The sequence below is a fragment of the Pan troglodytes genome, chromosome 20 (genome assembly GCF_028858775.2).
Source record: "Pan troglodytes isolate AG18354 chromosome 20, NHGRI_mPanTro3-v2.0_pri, whole genome shotgun sequence".
In the NCBI taxonomy this organism is placed as follows: Eukaryota; Metazoa; Chordata; class Mammalia; order Primates; family Hominidae; genus Pan; species Pan troglodytes.
The window spans coordinates 14,993,029-15,012,172 of record NC_072418.2 but is presented as its reverse complement, the minus strand read 5'-3'; positions in this window follow the sequence as shown (position 1 = coordinate 15,012,172).

The window sequence follows — 19,144 nt, the reverse complement described above, 5'->3', positions numbered from 1 at the left end:
GGTGTAAGACACCTTGAGGCACTTGATGATGCTTTGATCAAGTAGTTGTAGCAGTGATGTAGTTTTAGGAGGCAGGAACATCACTTCCCCATTTTTATCGGCATAACAGAGAGAAGAGAGATGCCAGGAGCGTTGTCAGTTATGAGGAGGGCCTTGAGTGGCAGCCCCTTCTTTTCAAGGTATTCATTCACATCAGGAATGAAGCAGTGGTAGAACCAAGTCTTCGTGTGTTTTTGTCAGGACACAGGCAGGCAAGTTTCGCTTTTGTTTTCAAGGACCCACGGATTGTTTACTTAGTAGAGGAGGCTTTGTTTGATCTTATGACCTGCTGCATTGCCACGTGGCACCAGAGTAAGGCAATCTTTCCAAGTCATGAACCCCAAGGCTTTCTTTGTACTCTTGTGATGAAGGTACAATTGGGCATCCTCTTCCAGAACATGCCTGATTCATTACAATGGAGGATTTGCTCAGGAAGTTAGCCTCTTTTTTTTTTTTTTTTAATGAGTTTCATGAGCTTTTCTAGGAATGCTGATGTTTCCTTTGCATCAGCCAAGGCCAATTCTCCCAAGTTCTTCAAGTTCTTGAAGCTCTAATGCATTGTGTAGCTAGCTAAGCCAGACCTTGCTGGCCTGAAACTCCTTCCTGTAGATCTTTTTTTTTTTTTTTTGAGATGGAGTTTTGCTCTTGTTACCCAGGCTGGAGTGCAATGGTGCTATCTTGGCTCACCACAATCTCTGCCTCCCAGGTTCAAGTGATTTCTCCTTCCTCAGCCTCCTGAGTAGCTGGGATTACAGGCATGTGCCACCACACCCAGCTAATTTTGTATTTTTAGTAGAGACAGGGTTTCTCCATATTGGTCAGGTTGGTCTCGAACCCCGGTGATCCTCCCGCCTTGGCCTCCCAAAGTGCTGGGATTACAGGTGTGAGTCACCGTGCCCAGCCAAGGTAAATTCTATCTTATGTGAATTTTGGCACCATGAGAAAATGGGGGGGGGGGGGAAGCCACAGAAGTGGGCCGGGTGCGGTGGCTCACGCCTGTAATCCCAGCACTTCGGGAGGCCGAGGCGTGCGGATCACGAGGTCAGGAGATCGAGACCATCCTGGCTAACATGGTGAAACCCGTCTCTACTAAAAGAATACAAAAAATTAGCCGGGCGTGGTGGCCGGTGCATGTAGTCCCAGCTACTAGGGAGGCTGAGGCAGGAGAATGGCGTGAACCCAGGAGGCGGAGCTTGCAGTGAGCCGAGATCCTGCCACTGCACTCCAGCCTGGGCGACAGGGGTGAGACTCCGTCTCAAAAAAAAAAAAAAAAAAAAGCCACAGAAGTGCAAAGACTCCCTTGGACCATGAACTTACCAAGCAGCGCTGGGCCACATTCCTCCTTGTCTGCAGCACTAAGTTTGTTCATTTTCCTGTGTTCATGGAAGACCTGTTCCTACGCAGTCCCTGTTTCTCTCAGGCAACCTTTAGATTTGATCCCAGGCTTAGGTCAGCTACTGCCACAGAGCTTTGTTCCCAATCTGAACCATACTCACTTTGGACCCGTGTGGTATGCTAACACCTTCCTGTTTATTTGAAGGGGTAATATTAATTTCCACTTCACAACATTCATAAACATAATTGAGGCCAGGCAAGGCGGTGGCCCACGCCTGTAATCCCAACACTTTGGGAGGCCAAGCCGGGTGGATCGCTTGAGTTCATGAGTTCAAGACCAGCGTGGGCAACATGGTGAAAGCCTGTCTCTACCAAAACAACAACAACAACAAAAGGCCGGGCGCAGTGGCTCTCGCCTGTAATCCCAGCACTTTGGGAGGCTGAGGCGGGCAGATCACGAGGTCAGGAGTTCGAGACCAGCCTGGCCAACATGGCGAAACCCTGTCTAGTAAAAATCCAAAAATTAGCCGGGTGTGGTGGCAGGTGCCTATAATCCCAGCTACTCAGGAGGCTGAGGCAGGAGAATCCCTTGAACCCGGGAGGCAGAACTTGCAGTGAGCTGAGATCGCGCCACTGCACTCCAGTCTGGGTGACAGAGCGAGACTCTATCTCAAAAAAAAAAAAAAAAAAAAAGCCGGGTGTGGTGTCTCATGCCTGTAATCCCAGCACTTTGGGAGGCCGAGGCGGGCAGATCACGAGGTCAGGAGATCGAGACCATCCTGGCCAACACGGTGAAACCCCATCTCCACTAAAAAAAATACAAAAAATTAGCCAGGCATGGTGGTGGGCGCCTGTAGTCCCAGCTACTCAGGAGGCTGAGACAGGAGAATGGCGTGAACCCGGGAGGCAGAGCTTGCAGTGAGCCGAGATCGTGCCACTGCACTCCAGCCTGGGCGACAGAGTGAGACTCCGTCTCAAAGAAAAAAAAAGAAAAAGCAGGGCGTGGTGGCGCATGCCTGTGGTCCCAGCTGCTCAGGAGGCTAAGGCATGAGAATCATTTGAGCCCAGGAGGCGGAGGCTGCAGTGAGCTGAGATTGTTTCACTGCACTTCAGCCTGGGTGAGAGAATGAGACCCTGTTTCAAAAACAAACAAACAAAACAAAACAAACACATAATTGAGCCACTTAAAAGTTTTGTTCCTGACTAAATCTTCCAAAATATGAGAAAGTTAAGTAGCACAAACTAAAAATCATAAAGTGGAAAAGATCTCCCTAATAATAGAAAATTGAGAAAATGCAATGCAGAAAAAGAGATGATTAACCTGTAATTCTGTACCTGTGTTAGAGGTTGAAGAAATGGATAGAAAGAGATCATGACATGCACAAGAATTTCCTGATTTTAGTAGTAGAGTCAAGGTTGAAGTGGAAATAGATGATATAACATGGAAATTTCCACGTTAGATGAATGAGGGAAATCTTCTCCCCATATGTTATGGAATGAATGTACCTGTGTTAGAGGTTTTACCTGTGTTAGAGGTTAGAAGGAATGAATGTAGAGTCAATTTTTTGTTTGTTTGTTTTTGAAACGGAGTTTAACTCTTGTTGCCCAGGCTGGAGTGCAGTGGCGTGATCTCGACTCACTGCAACCTCTGCCTCCCGGGTTCAAGCATTTCTCCTGCCTCAGCCTCCTGAGTAGCTGGGATTACAGGCGCATGCCACCACGCCCAGCTAATTTTTGTATTTTTTTAGTAGAAACGGGGTTTCACCATGTCGGCTAAGCTGGTCTCAAACTCCTGACCTCAGATGATCCGCCCACCTTGGCCTCCCAAAGTGCTGGGATTACAGGCGTGAGCCACTGCGCCTGGCCCAAGTCAATTTTTAATTAAGGAAGCACAGTAAATTCTGCCTTCACCCAGTATATCTTTCCAATGTAGGATGATTTATTTTTCATTACATTTGTTCTAAGATTTTGTAGTGATTACTCTAGTGTTTGTCATGTAAATGTTAGTTTATCAAAATCAGGCTCAGTTCTCCAGTAATATGTGGTTACATTTCAGTGATGTACACACATATTTATCCTCTATAGCTCTATTATGTTTTTGCCTTTCTGGGGTACTTTGTTGCATATGTAACAACTCAGTGTTCCACATTCAACAATATATTCTTATAATTATTACTTTTCCACTGGTAGTCATTTAGTTCAGTTTTTATGGTGTTATTTATAAATGTAATACATGTATGTTATATTTTTCTATGTTGTAGGCCTAACAATCCATTACTACTTATTACTTTACACAATTGCCTTGTAAATCCATAACAAGGAGAAAGGTGAAGAAACACATATTTAGTTTGTCTTTTCCACTTATATAGTCTTGCATGGTGCTCTCTGCTTTTTCCTGTGGATTTTGACAGACTCAATAATTTTTTTTTTTTTTTTTGAGATGGAGTCTTCCTCTATTGTCCCAGGCTGGAGTGCAGTGGCTCTATCTTGGCCACTGCAACCTCCACCTCCCGGGTTCAAATGATTGTCCTGCCTCAGCCCCCCAAGTAGCTGGGACTACAGGCGTGTGCCACCACACCCAGCTAATTTTTGTATTTTTTTTTTTTTTTTGTAGAGACAGGGTTTTGCCATGTTTGCCAGGCTGCTCTCAAACTCCTGACCTCTGGTGATCCACCAGCCTCCGCCTCCCAAAGTGCTGAGATTACAGACGCGAGCCACCGCACCTGGCAACTTTGGTCTTGTAGGGCTGGTGTGCCAGGAAAAATTCTCTCAATGTTCATATTTTTAAGGCTAGGAAAATATTTGTTTTGTCTTTCATTTTGAACATGAACATTGTTGGATTCTGGTTAAGGTGTGTTTTGGAGCAGAGCATGATGAGGGACTGGGTGAGGGGCTTCCCAGTGAAAGGAGGAACAGAACCTAGCAAAAGCAAATATGTCTATTGCACTCCAATCACTTATTACAATAGCCTCTATTACTTAATATCAAAAAAAAAGCAATGATCAATATGTTGAAAGGGATGGAAGAAGCAAGTATGATGTTTGACCATAATAGCATTCATTGCTTGGGAAACTAAAGACAAAACAACTGGAAAACTATTAACACTGTTAGCCAGGTGTGATGGCTCATGCCTGTCATCCCAGTACTTTGGGAGGCTGAGGTGGATGGATCGCTTGAGCCCAGGAGTTCAAGACCAGCCTGGGCAACATGGCGAAACCTCATCTCTACAAAAAATACAAAGAATTACCCAGGTCTGGTGGTGTGTTCCTGTAGTCCCAGCTACTCAGGAGGCTGAGATGGGAGGATTGCTTGAGCCTGGGAAGTCGATGCTGCAGTGAGCCAAGATTGCACCACTGCACTCTAGCCTGAGTGACAGAGTGAGACCCTGTCTAAAAAAAAAAAAAAAAACCCAAAACTATTAACACTGTTAATGGATTCAATTTCCTGCTTAGAGATGAAACATATACTGTATTCACAGTAATATACACTATTGAATTAAAATCATATAACTTTCCAAGGACTAGGACTAATTCCATGTGCAGTATCTATCTGCAGACAACTTTAAGAGTTTCCTAATGGGCCAGGCATGGTGACTAACGCCTGTAATCTCAGCACTTTGGGAGGCCGAGGTGGGTAGATCATGAGGTCAGGAGTTCGAGACCAGCCTGGCCAACATGGTGAAACCCCGTCTCTACTAAAAATACAAAAATTAGCCGGGCGGAGTAGCGGGTGCCTGTACTCAGGAGGTTACTCGGGAGACTGAGGCAGGAGAATTGCTTGAACCCGGGAGGCGGAGGTTGTAGTGAGCCGAGATAGTGCCACTGCACTCTAGCCTGGGTGACAGAGCAAGACTCCGTCTCAAAAAAAAAAAAAAAAAAAAAAAGTTTCCTAATGAAATGACTTAAATGTCACCTCCATGAATGTATATATACAAACTTTGCTGGATTGAAGTTTCTTCATCCCAACCCCTGCTGTCTAGAAATGCTATAAATGTAAGTAATTTAGGAAAATCTGATTAAAATTAAGACATGTATAATGCTCCAGAGAATTTGCAATAGGAAAGAAATGAAAACGTATAACTCTATTCTCTTTCTCTTTACCAGTGCCTCATTCTTAACATGAATCTACACTATGAATTCCTACTTCTTACTTTCATACAAAAATTGATGTGAGATATTTTTGCAAGTTTTCTTCACATAAAGGTTCATAAGTCGAATAGTGTTTTCTTAATAGAAGCAGTTAATAAAATTTCTTTCCATTTTGCATTCTCTGGGATTCTTGAGTTGCTTGAAGTATATTTCTTTCTTTTTCTTTTCTTTTTTTTTTTGAGACAGAGTCTCACTCTGTTGCCCAGGCTGGAGGGCAGTGGCGTGATCTCGGCTCACTGAAACCTCTGCCTCCCGGGTTCAAGCGATTCTCCTGCCTCAGCCTCCTGAGTAGCTGGGATTACAGGTGCCTGCCACCATGCCCAGCTAATTTTTGTATTTTTAGTAGAGACAAGATTTCACCATGTTGGCCAGGCTGGTTTTAAACTCGTGACCTCAGGTGATCCACCCGCTTCGGCCTCCCAAACTGTTGGGATTACAGGCGTGAGCCACCGTGCCCAGCATTGAAGTGTATTTCTAATAGACACTTAGGTTTAATTGCCTCTTCTTTTATTTTTCTGTTTAGAGATAGGGTCTCATTTTGTCTCACCAGGATAGAGTACAGTGGCATGATCATAGCTCACTGTAACCTTGAACCTGGGCTCAGGGCATCCTCTTGCCTCAGCCTCCCAAGTAACTGGAACTAGAGGCACACCCTGCCACGCCTTGCTAATATATATATACGTGTATATATATATATACACACACATACATATATATATATATATATATATATTTTTTTTTTTTTTTTTAGAGATGGGGGTCTCACTTTGTTGCCCAGGCTGGCCTCTAGCTCCTGGCCTCAAGCGATCCTCCAACCTAAGCCTCTGAAAGTGCTGGGATTGCAAGTGTGAGCCACTATGCCCAGAAATATGTTTAATTCTTAGATGGTTTTTAAATTGCTGTGTAGCTAAAGAGCTTATGAAACATGACATTTTGGTGTTTGTTGTGACTTTACCACTGGCCTCTTGGAGCAAAGAAAACCCTTCTTCTCCACCACTTTCAGCCCATCCCCGAGCAGTATGGGCTGGCTGGCAAGGAGGACCCACATACTTTTGCTGCCTGCTGGTGCACACGCTTCCCTGAATCCCAGACTGAGCACATGGGTGGCCATGTGCAAGCGCTACAGCCTCAGCACATTGCTGAGCACACATGCATCCTCCTGATCAGTTCCCGTGAGTGGCCATTCCTGCACTTCAAGAGCAGTGGGCCAGGACATAGCAGTGCTGGGAAGGCGGCTTCGCCCTCGCCACATCATCTTCTTAAGGATGTCTCACTTGTCTCCTCTGCCAGTTCCAGCCCCAGCCCCAGCCCCTTGCTGCCCCCACCTGAGATGTTCTGTTAATTCAAATACCCTAGTGGTGAGGAATATGCAATACCCTTATGGCTGGGTCAGGTTAAGGGGGAAACTTGTAAGACACACTTCTGAAATTTCACGGGGAACTATAGATCTTCAAATTCAGCTTCTGGCTCAGCAGGTTAGGGACAGAGTGTGAGAGTCCACATTTCTAACTCGCTCCCACGTGTCATCGTGTTGGTCCATGGAACATAGAGTGCTCAGGTAATAAAAGACGTGGTTAGATAGGCAGTAAAGTTACACTTTTATAGGATAAGTTACGCTTTTAAAGATAGGTTACGCTTTTATAGTTTTTTTTTTTTTTTTTTTTTTTTTGAGACAGAGTCTTGCTCTGTCGTCCAGGCTGGAGTACAATGGCACGATCTCGGCTCACTGCAACCTCTGCCTCCCGGGTTCAAGTGATTCTCCTGCTTTAGCTTCCTGAGTAGCTGGGACTACAGGTGCCTGCCACCATGCCCAGCTAATTTTTGTATTTTTGGTAGAGACGGGGTTTTACCATATTGGCCAGGCTGGTCTCAAACTCCTGACCTTGTGATCCACCCACCTTGGCCTCCTAAGTGCTGGGATTATAGGCGTGAGCCATCGCGCCCGGCCTTTTATGGGATTTTGAGCAGAGAAGTGATGTTTGGTTTGTGTTCGAAGAAGCTTACTCCTGCTGGTGGGCAGAGAATAGATGGTAGAGGGGACCTGGGAGACCAGCTTAAAAGCCATAGTTGTAGTTTGAAGAGAGGCTGTGCTGGCGTGGGTTTGGGTAATATTAGTGGATATCGACAGAAGGTTGTGTATTGAGAAGTCTAGTAATGAACCCAAGCTGTGTTTTTGGAGCCGGGTTCCAGGGTGGGGAAAGGCCCCATCAATCCCACTGTTTAGCAGTTCTGGACATAAACAAAGGATCAGTGGTGATCGTCTTCAGCGCAGTAGAGAAGAGTGTGTGGCTCTAAAATATGATGGTAGAGAGGGTTCTCACACTAGTCTGAGAGACTAAGGGAGGCTTCCCCAGTGAGACTAATTCTCAAAGCCTGAAGGTGGCCAGGCGCAGTGGCTTACGCCTGTAATTCCAACACTTTTGGAGGCTGAGGTGGGCTGATCACTTGAGGTCAGGAATTCCAGACTAGACCAACCTGGCCAACATGGTGAAACTCTGCCTCTACTAAAAAACACAAAAATTAGCCAGGTGTGGTGGCACATGCTTGTAATCCCAGCTACATGGGAGGCTGAGGCAGGAGAATTGCTTGAATCTGGGAGGCAGAGGTTGCAGTGAGCCGAGATCACGCCACTGGACTCCAGCCTGGGCGACAGAGCAAGACTCGTCTCAAAAAAAACAAACAAAAAAAATTCCTGAAGGTTGACTAGGAGTTACACAGGCAGGGGCAGCTCCTGTAGGATTTCTGATGGAGTGAAGGAGAGAAGAGAGGCAAGGATGAATCCTATTTTCAGAGCCCCTGGGTGCTGCCCGTCACTCAGAGGACCAAGGCCAGGGGAGATGATTGGAGGGGAAATGAAGGGTTATGTTTTGTAATCACTCATGGCATGTTTGAGTCAAACAAGCGAAGTGTTGACCAGGGATTGGATCTGGAGCCTGAGAGAAAGATCTAAATGAAATTTGGAGAACATTATCATATGGATGCTATTTGATGCCCTGGGTCCAGCAGAAGCCACCTTGTTTCAGGGTAAGGGGCAAAGTATAGCAGAAGACAAGTGCTCAGGAGGAGACCAATGGCTGTCCACCTCTGAGGTTAGCAGCAGGAGCAGCCTGCAAGAGACTGGGCAGGCCAGTGACTTAGGAGGAGAATGAATTGGGTGTCCCTTCCAGGAATCCTCCAGGAGAAGGTATTTCAAGATGGGAGAGTGGTCACCTATGTCACAGGCCACAGAGAGTTTGAATGAAACAAAACTGGATTGACGGGCGCAGTGGCTCATGCCTGTAATCCCAGCATTTTGTGAGGCCGAGGCGGGCAGATCACTTGTGGTCAGGAGTTCAAAACCAGCCTGGCCAACATGGTGAAACCCCATCTCTACTAAAATATACAAAAATTAGCCAGGTGTGGTGGCAGGCGACTTAATCCCAGTTACTTGGGAGGCAGAGGCAGGAGAATCGTTTGAACCCAGGAGGCAGAGGTTGCAGTGAGCCAAGATCGAGCCATTGCACTCAAACCTGGGGGATAAGAGTGAGACTTCTCTCAAAAAAAAAAAAAAAAAAAAAGCAGAAAAAAAAACCCAGATCAACGGCAGCTTTTGGCAAGCATTTGATCACTTTAGGCTTTGATAAGAGCTGATTCTTTATTCAGGGGAATAACTTGTATTGAAATGTATTTCAGGCTGGGCACGGTGCCTCATACCTGTAGTCCCAGCACTTTGGGAGGCTGAGGCTGGCAGATCGCTTGAGGCCAGGAGTTTGAGACCAGCCTGGCCAACGTGGCAAAACCTCATCTCTTCTAAAAATACAAAAAATTAGCCAGTGTGGTGGCGCGTGCCTGTAATCCCAGCTACTCAAGAGGCTGAGGTGGGAGAATCTCTTGAACCCAGGAGGCAGAGGGTGCAGTGAGCTGAGATCGCACCACTACACTCCAACCTGGGCAGCACAGCAAGACTCTGTCTCAAAAAGAAAAAAGAAAAGTCAAGAAGTGTATTTCAAATAGATCTTCAAGATGTTGCCTAGGGCAGGGGTCCCTAACCCCTGGGCAACGGATCAGTAATAGGTCCATGGCCTGTTAGGAACTGGGCCACTCACGTTACTGCCGGAACTCTGCCTCCTGTCACATCAGCAGTAGCATTAGATTCTCATAGGAGCACGAACCCTGTTGTGAACTGTGCATGTGAGGGATTTAGGTTGCACGCCCCTTATGAGAATCTAATGCCTGATGATCTGTCAGTGTCTCCCGTCACCTCCAGATGAGACCATCTAGTTGTAGGAAAACAAGCTCAGGGCTCTCACTGATTCTACATTATGGTGAGTTGTGTAATTATTTCATCATATATTACAATGTAATAATAATAGAAATAAAATGCACAGTAGATTTAATGCACCTGAATCCTCCCAAAACCGCACCCCTCCCCCACAGTCTGTGGAAAAGTTGTCTTCCATGAAACTGGTCCCTGCTACCAAAAAGGTTGGGGACCACTGTCCTAGGGGGCAGTGATACCCTTGGAGCTGCCAAGTTTAACCACTGGATTTCTTTTCTAGTTTCACAGAGGAATCACCATTACTGACTTTTTTTCATCATGGTAATGTGAACGTCTATTTTTGTCTGAAAGTTTTTATATGTATTTAAATCAACACAGTAATTGACGACTTAATTGCTGCAGTTTGTAAAAATATACAAAGTCTGTAAGTGAACCCCTGACACCCACTTAGTTCGACACACTACACCCCCTTCTTTTTCTTTTTTTCTTTTTTTCTTTTTGAGATGGAGTCTTGCTCTGTCAATCAGGCTTGAGTGCCATGGCGCGATCTCGGCTCACTGCAACCTCCGCCTCCTGGGTTCAAGCGATTCTCCTGCCTCAGCCTCCCGAGTAGCTGGGATTACAGGTATGCACCACTACGCCCGGCAAATTTTTGTATTTTTAGTAGAGATGGGGTTTCTCCAAGTTGGCCAGGCTGGTCTTGAACTCCTGACCTCGTGATCCACCTGCCTTGGCCTCCCAAAGTGCTGGGATTATAGGCATGAGCCACCACACCCGGCCTGAGATGGAGTCTCACTCTGTCGCCAGGCTGGAGTGCAATGGTGCAATCTCGGCTCACTGCAGCCTCTGCCTCCCGGGTTCAAGCAATTCTCCTGCCTTAGCCTCCCTAGTAGCTGGGACTACAGGCATGCGCCACCATGCCCAGGTAATTTTTATATTTTTAGTAGAGATGGGGTTTCACCATGTCTCGATCTCTTGATCTCGTGATCCACCCACCTTGGCCTCCCAAAGTGCTGGGATTACAGGGGTGAGCCACTGCGCCTGGCCCTACACCCTCCTTTTTTTTTTTTTGAGATGGAGTCTCGCTCTGTTGCCCAGGCTGGAGTGCAGTGGCGCCATCTCGGCTCACTGCAAGCTCCGCTTCCTGGGTTCATGCCATTCTCCTGCCTCAGCCTCCCGAGTAGCTGGGACTACAGGCGCCCGCCACCATGCCCGGCTAATTTTTTGTATTTTTAGAGAGACAGAGTTTCACCATGTTAGCCAGGATGGTCTCGATCTCCTGACCTCGTGATCCGCCCTCCTCGGCCTCCCAAAGTGCTTGGATTACAGGCATGAGCCACCGCGCCCAGCCCGCTACACCCTCTTTTAATGCCTATCTGCAAACAACAAAATATGACATTATTCCAGGAGCAGTTAATGTGAGGAGTGAGGAGTGGAGCATCTTACAGAGCAGTAGTTTATTTTTCAGGGAAGAAACAATGTCCTGTGATCTTAGACTGTGTGTGTTTGTGTGTGTGTGTGTGTGTGTGTCTGTGTCTGTGTGTAGTTCCCTAAGGAAATAGTATCATTCATTCATTAGTTATACTCAGACATCATTTTTTTTTCTTATTTTCCTAACATGCCCACATGTCGCGGCAGAAAACATTACAGTTTTTACAAGTCGACTAAAGATTTTGTTTCATCTAATGACATCTGATGTTTGGCTCCTTTCTTCTTAGCTGTGGGTTCCGGCTTCCAGTTCATAATGCTTTTATATCTGGTACTTCCACTTTATAAAAATATGGGGAAATCCTCATGTTTTCAAATTAAAAGTCAGATGTCTTATCTTTTGATTGAAGAGTTTAACGCATTAACATTTAAAGTAATTTCTGATAAGGAGGATCTTCCGGCATTCTGCTGTTTGTTTTCTGTATTCCTTATAGCTTTTTTGTCCCTCATTTCCTGTATTACTGTGTTCTTTTGCTTTTAGTTGCTTTTTGTAGTGAAACATTTAAATTTCCTTCTTATTTTGTTTTGTGTATATGCTCTTGCTGTATTGTTTATAATTGCCATGGAGATTACATTTACTATCCTAAAGTTACAACACTCTAAATTGATGCCAATTTAACTTCAATAACATACCAAAATGCTACACCATTATAGGTTCATTCACACCTCTTTTAAGTTGATGTCATAAATTTGCATCCTTCTACTTTGTGTGTCAAAAAAAGGATATTTTTAATGCATTCGTTCCTTTTTTCTTTTTTTGAGATGGAGTCCTGCTCTGTCATCCAGACTGGAGTGCAGTGGTACAATCTCGGCTCACTGCCACCTCTGCCTCCCGGGTTCAAGCAATTCTTCTGCCTCAGCCTCCCAAGTAGGTGGGATTACAGGCGCCTGCCACCACGCCCAGCTAATTTTTGTATTTTTAGTACAGACAGGGTTTCACCATATTGGTCAGGCTGGTCTTGAACTCGTGACGTCAGGTGATCCACCTGCCTCGGTCTCCCAAAGTGCTGGGATTACAGGCGTGAGCTACCACGCCTGGCCATGTCTCTTAAACTATATAAAAAATATGGAGTTCCAAGTCCAACTTACAATAATATTCACTTTTAGACAAATATATTTTATATACATTAGGCTCTTAAGTTATGTAGAAGACAAAACCTGAAGTTCAAAATTATTGTACAATAATACTAGCTTTTATCATTGTCCATGTATTTTTACTGAGATTTTTATTTTCACATAAGGCCTCCCAATACTGTCTAGTGTACTTCAATTTCACCCTCCAGGGCACCCTTTGCATTTCATGCAGAACACCTCTAATTATTGAAAAAACAAAACAAAATAAAAAAAAACCCAAAAAAACTAATTCAGTTTTTGTTTATGTGAAAATTTCTTAATTTCTTCCTGTTTTTTTTGTTTTTTTTTTTTTCTGAAATGAAGTCTCCCTTTGTCGCCCAGGCTGAAGTACAGTGGCGTGATCTGGGCTCACAGAAACCCCTGCCTCCCGGGTTCAAGCTATTCTCTTGCCTCAGCCCCCTGAGTAGCTGAGAATACAGGTGTGCGCCACCATGCCTGCCTAATTTTTGTATTTTTAGTAGAGATGGGGTTTCACCAAGGTGGCCAGGCTGGTTTCAAACTCCTGACCTCAGGTGATCCGCCAGCCTCAGCCTCCCAAAGTGTTGGGATTACAGCTGTGAGCCACCGTGCCCTGCCTCTTCATCACTTTTGAAAGACACTGTTGCCAGATATTGACTTCTTGGTTGACTGTTTTTGTTTTTGTTTTGAGACCGTTTCTGGCTCTGTTGCCCAGGATGGAGTGCAGTGGCCTGATGATGGCTCACTGCAGCCTTGACCTTCTGGGTGCAAACATTCTAACCACGTTAGCCTCCTGATCTGTGACTATCATGCCCAGGCTTGTGTTGCTTTGCCTACCTAATTTTTTCATTATTTTGTAGAGAAGTGGTTTTGCTATGTTACCCAGGGTGGTCTCAAACTCCTGGCCTCCAGTGATCCTCCTGTCTCAGCATCTCAAAGTGCTGGGATTACAGGTGTGAGCCACCCTCCCCGGCTGTGCCCTGAGTTTTTACACTAATATACATTTCAGGTCTCACATTAAATGTCACCTTCTCAAGGAGACTTCTTCGTACCACTTAAATTACTCCTACATCTTTCCATTTGTAGAATTTATTTCTTGCACTTTTCATATTCAAGGAAATCCATTTAAGGTTTATAGACTTTATTGCTTTCTTAACCTAGGAAAAGTTAAATTATATAAATGAAACCAAACTGAGTTTCCTTTACTTCTATCTATATTCTCCTGTATAAAAGTCCTCCAGCTGTTTGGGAGGCTGAGTTGGGAAAAATCACTTGAGCCCAGGAGTTTCAGGTTACGGTAAGCTATGATCACACAACTGCACTCCAGCCTGGGCCACAGAGTGAGACCCCAACTCTTTAAAAATAAAGTCCTCCAATAAACTGTTTTTAGCCATTTTCCAGTAAGAAAAATAAAAAGTTCCATGTTGTAGTAAGGGTGGCATTAACATTCACACATTGTTTCTAGGGTGTGGATTTCTCAGGGTTGTGCTGAGACCTCCAGTATTTTATTTTATTTATTTTATTTTATTTTATTTTATTTTATTCGGGAGGCTGAGGCAGGAGAATGGTGTGAACCTGGGAGGCGGAGTGTGCAGTGAGCTGAGATCGCGCCACTGCACTCCAGCCTGGGTGACAGAGCGAGACTCCATCTCAAAAAAAAAAAAAGAAAAAAGAAACCATCTTCAGTCTGGGCGTGGTGGTTCATGCCCATAATCCCAGCACTTTGGGAGGCCCAGGTGGGTGGATCCCTTGAGTCCAGGAGTTCGAGACCAGCCTGCCAGCCTGGGTAACGTGGCAAAACCCTGGCTCTACAAAAAATACAAAAAGTAGCTGGGTGTGGTGACGGGCACCTGTAGTCCCAGCTACTCAGGAGGCTGAAGTGGGAGGATCACCTGTGCTCCAGAGGTCAAGGCCGCAGTGAGCCAGGATCATACCACTGCACTCCAGCCTAGGTGTGGGAATGAGACCCTGTCTCAAAAAAAAAAAAAAAAAGAGAAAAAAGAAAAAGAAACCACCATCTTCCAGCGTAAGGCTGTGATATCATGGGTAAGTTCCGCATCCATTTTTATTTTTTTCTGTCCTCCTTAACCTGTCACACTACCTGCTTATTGAAAATATAGACAGATTTTTTTTTTTTTTTTGAGACAGAGTTTCGCTCTTGTTGCCCAGGCTGGTGTGCAATGGTGCAATGGTGCAATCTTGGCTCACCACAACCTCCGCCTCCCAGGTTCAAGCGATTCTCCTGCCTTAGCCTCCTGAGTAGCTGGGATTACAGGCATGTGCCACCACGACCGGCTAATTTTGTATTTTTAGTAGAGACGAGGTTTCTCCATGTTGGTCAGCCTGGTCTCAAACTCCTAACCTCAGGTGATCCGCCTACCTAGACCTCCCAAAGTGCTAGGATTACAGGCATGAGCCACTGAGTCCAGCCAGACAGAATATTTCTTTTTTCTTTTTTGAGACGGAGTGTTGCTCTGTCGCCCAGGCTGGAATGCAGTGGCATGATCTTGGCTCACTGCAAGCTCCACCTCCCGGGTTCACGCCATTCTCCTGCCTCAGCCTCCCCAGTAGCTGGGACTACAGGCACCCGCCACAATGCCTGGCTAATTATTTGTATTTTTAGTAGAGACGGGGTTTCACCATGTTAGCCAGGATGGTCTCGATCTCCAGACCTCGCGATCCGTCCGCCTCGGCCTCCCAAAGTGCTGGGATTACAGGCATGAACCACCGCGCCCAGCCAGGTTTAGTTTTCATACGGGTTTTTTGTTTTGTTTTGTTTTTGAGACAGAGTCTCTCTTTATCACCCAGGCTGGTGTGCAGTGGCATGATCTCGGCTCACTGCAACCTCTGCCTCCCAGGTTCAAGCGACTCTCCTGCCTCAGCCTCCTGAGTAGCTGGGACTTCAGGCGTGTGCCACCACGCCCAGCTAATTTTTGTACTTTTAGTAGAGACTGGGTTTCACCACATTGGCCAGGCTGGTCTGGAGCTCCTGACCTCAGGTGATCCACCCGACTCAGCCTCCCAAAGTGCTGGGATTACAGGCATGAGCCACCACCCCTGGCCTGGTTTTAAAATTGCGCAAGCGAGTATCCTTTGAAAGATGACATTTTGGTGTTTGTTGTGACTTTCCACTGACAGTATGGCAGGTACTGAATATCCCTGCCAAACTGAACAGTGTGGCCCATCTCTGTCTCACATGGCCTATAATGTCTTTTGGCCCTCAAGGGAAGCAGAAACATTTCACCTCCATCATATCCCATTCATCCCCAGCTCAACAAACAGGGCCTCCATTTCCTCACTTCTCTGTGTGCCTATTTTCTCTCATTCCAGGTTGCGAGGATTGGTTGCAGTGCGCATGCTCTGGGGCCTGAGTGTGGTGATCAATGGCCCACAGACACTCCTGGTCAGTTATCACGAGTGGTCGTTCCCATAGTGAGGATCAGCGAGCCAGGCCATACCAGTGTTGGTAAAGTGGCCTCGCTTTCATCCACATTGTCTTCTTTTTTTCTTTTCTTTTTTTTTTTTGAGACGGAGTCTTGCTCTGTCACCCAGGCTGGAGTGCAACCTCCACCTCCCAGGTACAAGCGATTCTCCTGCCTCAGCCTCCCTAGTAGCTGGGACTACAGGTGCTCACCACCATGCCCAGCTAATTTTTGTATTTTTAGTAGAGATGGGGTTTCACCATGTTGGCCAGCCTGGTCTCGAACTCCTGACCTTGTGATCCACCCACCTCAGCCTTCCAAAGTGCTGGGATTACAGGTGTGAGCCACCGCGCCCGGCCCACATTGTCTTCTTGGGGATGTCTCGCCAGTCTTTGCTTTCAGTTCCAGCCCCAGCCCCTCACAGCCCACTGGATCTCCCCTACCTCAGATACTCTGTGAATTCAATTATCTCACCGGTGAGGAGTATGAAATACCCTTTGGGCTGAATCACTAATCACTGTCAGATGCACTTCTCAAACTTTCACAGGAAACTACAGACCTTCAAATCCAGCTTCTCATTAAGCAGGTCATGGATAAGACCTGATCCTCTGCATTTCTTTTTTTTTTTTTTTTTGAGACGGAGTCTCACTCTGTCACCCAGGCTGGAGTGCAGTGGCATGATCTCAGCTCACTGCAAGCTGTGCTTCCTGGGTTCACGACATTCTCCTGCCTCAGCCTCCCGAGTAGCTGGGACTACAGGCGCCCGCCACCACGCCCGGCTAATTTTTTTGTATTTTTAGTAGAGATGGGGTTTCCCCGTGTTGGCCAGGATGGTCTCAATCTCCTGACCTCGTGACCTGCCCGCCTTGGCCTCCCAAAGTGCTGGGATTACAGGCGTGAGCCACCGCGCCCCACCATGCCCAGCTAATTTTTGTATTTTTAGTAGAGACGGAGTTTCACCATACTGGCCAGGCTGATCTCCAACTCCTGAACTTGTGATCCGCCTGCCTCGGCCTCCCAAAGTGCCAGGTGATAGGATATCTCTCTTTCTCTCTCTCTCTCTCTGTGTGTGTGTTTGTGTGTGTGTGTCTTTGTGTGATTTTTGAAGGCAAGAGTATCATTTATTCGTTAGTTATAATCAGATATCATTTCTTTTCCTTATTTTCCAAACATGCCCATTTTTCCTGTCTGGAAACACTACCATTTTTACAAATTGAATAAAGATTTTATTTCATCGAATGACACCTGATGTTTGACTCCTTTCTTTTTTAGCCAGTAGTTCTGGCTTCCAGTTCATGGTGGTTTTAGGTTTTCTACTTTTGCTTCATAGAAATATGGGGAAACCCTCATGTTTTCAAATTCATTCCCTAATGTTTCGGCTTCCGATTGGAGCTTTTAAGTCATTAACGTTTAAAGTCTTGAAGGAAAGAGTGTTTCTACACTGTGCAGAGGGTACAGGAGGGCAAGTTGAGCTCCCAGAGTTAAATCCTTCAATGTCTCTCCCTCATCATCAGGTGCTGATCCACTCTGGGGCTCCATTTCAGGAGTCAAGAGTCTGGCTCTCAAGCTCGGGAATCTGTTTAACTTCCTGAAAGCGGGTTTCCTGCTTACTTCCCTGAACGAGATATTTTTTCTTTTCTTCTCTTCTGATTCCTTTAATAGAATACATGCTGTCAGTCCAGGTGTGGTGGCTCATGCCTGGAATCCCAGCACTTTGGGAGGCAGAGGCAAGCAAATAACCTGAGGTAAGGAGTTCAACACCAGCCAGGCCAACATGGTGAAACACTGTCTCTACTAAAAAAACAAAAATTAGCTGGGCATGGTGGTGTGCACCTGTAGTCTCAGCTACTCGGGAGGCTGAGGCAGGAGAATCGCTTGAACCTGGGAGTCGGAGGTTGCAGTGGGCCGAGATCGCGCCACTACACTCAAGCCTGGGCAACAGAGTGAGACTCTATCCCAAAAACAACAACAACAACAACAAAAACAACAAAGTAAAACAAAAAGACAACTATGCTGCCCTATAATTCCAGTTTTTTCACACATTTAACAATTTCATTTCATTGTTGATGTGTTTTTATTTTCTGGGATGAAAATGAATAGATCGCAAAAAAATTATATCAGTGAGAAAATTATGGCAGTGGAAGAGATCTGAGCCAACACCCGTTCTGCCCCGCCCCGCCCCCCGCCCCTGCCAACCCTCTGTCTTCTCTTTCCCTTAATCCTGGGCTCTTAGGCACAGCTAACTTTGGAAGATAGCTTAAATGATAATAAGCCTTCCCCAAAACTCAACTGCCTTTGTAAAACGAATGAATGGCCATCAGGCTGAGGGATGAAAGGAATCGGAATGCTGCTGAAGTGTAGACATAGATTGCCAGCTATTTCTGCAGATAACACCACTATTGTAGATTAGCATTTGTAGACGTATTTTCAGTTTTTGTTTGTTTGTTTGTTTGTTTTGCATGTCTGACACCACCTGCACCTGCCAACTCTGCTCCTGTGGCCCCAACCAGAAGTGATTCCGCATAACAGGATAGGTTTTTTTTTTTTTTTTTTGTCTTTTTTTTGTTTTTTTTTGAGACGGAGTTTCGCTCTTGTTGCCCAGGCTGGAGTGCAAAGGCACGATCTCGGCTTGGCGAGATCTCAGCTCACCGCAACCTCCACCTCCCGGGTTCAAGTGATTCTCCCGCCTCAGCCTCCCAGGTAGCTGGGATTACAGACATGTGCCACCACGCCCAGCTAATTTTGTATTTTTAGTAGAGACGAGCTTTCTCCATGTTGGTCAGGCTGGTCTCAAACTCCCGACCTCAGGTGATCCGCCCACCTGGGCCTCCCAAAGTTCTGGGATTACAGGTGTGAGCCACCGCGCCCGGCCTCTTTTTTTCTTTTTTAAATATGTAGCAGTACGAGCCGCAGACAAGAACCCCTCAGACACCGAGTTGTGGAAGGAAAGGGCTTTATTCAGCCGGGCTGGGAGCATAGGCGGACTCACGTCTCCAAAAACCGAGCTCCCCGAGTGAGCAATTCTTGTCCCTTTTAAGGGCTTACAACTAGGAGTCCGCGTGAGAGGGTCGTGATTGATGGAGCAAACAGTGGGTACGTGACTGGGGGCTGCATGCACCGGTAACCAGAACTGAACAGAACAGGACAGGGATTTTCACAGTGCTTTTCCATACAATGTCTGGAATCATAGATAACACAGTTAGGTCAGAGGTTGATTTTTAACTACCCAGCCCAGGGCACAAGCCGGGTTATCTGCCTGTGGATTTCATTTCTGCCTTTTAGTTTTTACTTCTTCTTTGGAGGCAGAAATTGGGCATAAGACAATATGAGGGGTGGTCTCCTCCCTTAAATATAGTATAGAG